The following is a 1955-nucleotide window of genomic DNA, read 5'->3' on the forward strand; positions in this document are numbered from 1 at the left end:
CTCAGGAAGGAGATCCAAGAGTGGCAGCAGAGGGATCAAACCACTCTTCTTGCTGCACCCCAGCCTGGGGAGCACCACCAGAGAGGAAGAGAAGGCGATGGAGGGGGAAGAGGAGGAGGAGGAGGAGAAGGAGGGGCTGGAGCTGCCCAATGCTGCCTCCCTGCAGGGAAGCCAAGTGCAGAAATGCAGGAGCAGAAGGATAAGGCCTTGGGCAATGGGATGCAGAGGGACTGGGAGAGCTGCAGAGGAAGCATTAAGCAGGGAGAACCAGCCCATGGAAAGAAAATTACTTCCCTTTTTTCCCCAGAACAGAGCTCAGGGCTAACCTGAGGAATTCCTCACGGCTCCGCAGCAGCAAAGCTGGGAGCTCAGCAGGATTAAAGCCATGGATTAATTCCTTTCCCAACAAATAAATATCTCCTAGGCCGTTATATGGACAGCGAGACCATCTGTGGGGACATTGATGGTGATAAAAACCATGGGCACAGGAGGAAATCTCAGGCTGTAGAGTCCTAATCCAGCTGGATCTGAAGGCAGATTTTCCCTGCTGCCATCCTGACACGCAGCCACTGGAAAACCAGAGGTTTTGCTCAATTTGATAAGGAGAGAGGAGCCTCTGAGCTGGTTTTTGCAGCCCTTGGGCACACTGTGATGGAAAAGCAGCACAAGGAGCGTCGCCTCACTCTATACCACAGAGTTTTTATTTGTTAATGGCTTCTAGGTTAAGAATTATTTAACATAGGCTACAAAACAACACATTTCCCATCTGGCAAAGCCGCTCTCTTTAGCTAAAGCAGCTCCACACTCATGAGGTCTCCACCACACCGAAGCCAAGAGCCCACACGGGGGTGGAACCACGGCAGCAGCCCCCCTTGCAGTGCCCTGATGACTTGCCAAAAAGCAGAACTTCCAGCAGTTCAACTAAAAATGGCAAATCCTCTTTCATCCCCCCGGCGTTATTTTTACCCGGTGTCCCAGCGCAGGGACAGCGCTGCCATTTCAAAGCTTAGGCTTGAGCTTAACAAGCTGGGAAAAGCTCAGCGGTGTCTGCTGAGTCTCGGGGTGAAAGCAGAGCAGAGAGAGGAGCTGCTTTCATTTTATGATGAAATAACTCCCCGTGCTGGGCCACGGGCACCCTCCTGGGTGGACCTGCTGGGATTGGAGCAGCTGGAGCTTTTGCTGCAGGGAAGCTCTCGGGTGGGACTTACCTTGGGTAAAATAAAGCAGCTTTTTCAGCAGCAAAGCAGTTTCTAGCAGGGAAAACAACCCTCCCCATCACCACTTCCCTGGCTTATCCACGGAGGTTCCCTCTGGTGTCTGCTCCGATTCAGGATGATGCAGGAGGAAGGAGCTCCATCCTCATCCCACTCACCAGGGCTAACCCTCCGTGGTGGTGAGAGGAAGGAGCGCTGGGGAAGAGTGGGAGCAAGAGGAATGGGATTTCGGGAGGTGGGATTTTCAGGCTGACAACATCTGCCTGAGATGGCTTTGAGCCGGGGCACTGGGTATTCCCATAACAATAAAGCCACGGGGGGAGAAAAAAATCCCTTTTGTTTCCCAGGCCAGTGGCTGGAGCAGTTCCTGTTCCAGGGATGGCATTAACGGGTTTGCTGTAGCACTAATTATGCAGCAGTGGGGATGGGGGAGGGCTCAGCCCTGGTTTTACTTCTTTTTCCCTCTAAATAACTTGAAGTAAATAAGGAAGGTGCAGCAAGGAGCAGGGAAGTCGAGGCACTCTTGCTCTATTAGCTCCTGGTAATGATATTATTTATATTAAAGCCTGGGATAAAAGCAGCCAGGCAGACCTCAGCTGGGATCTGGATGGGAGATGGGGTGGGGCTCCTCTCTGGCCATAGGGATGCTGGAAGCTGTGTCTGTGCAAGTGTGGAAGAGAAAGGGGGGAAATACACACCTGTCTCCTTCAGATTTCCCCATAGACATGGGAAAATGGGATT

This window comes from Vidua macroura, chromosome 11 (genome assembly GCF_024509145.1).
Source record: "Vidua macroura isolate BioBank_ID:100142 chromosome 11, ASM2450914v1, whole genome shotgun sequence".
Lineage (NCBI taxonomy): Eukaryota > Metazoa > Chordata > Aves > Passeriformes > Viduidae > Vidua > Vidua macroura.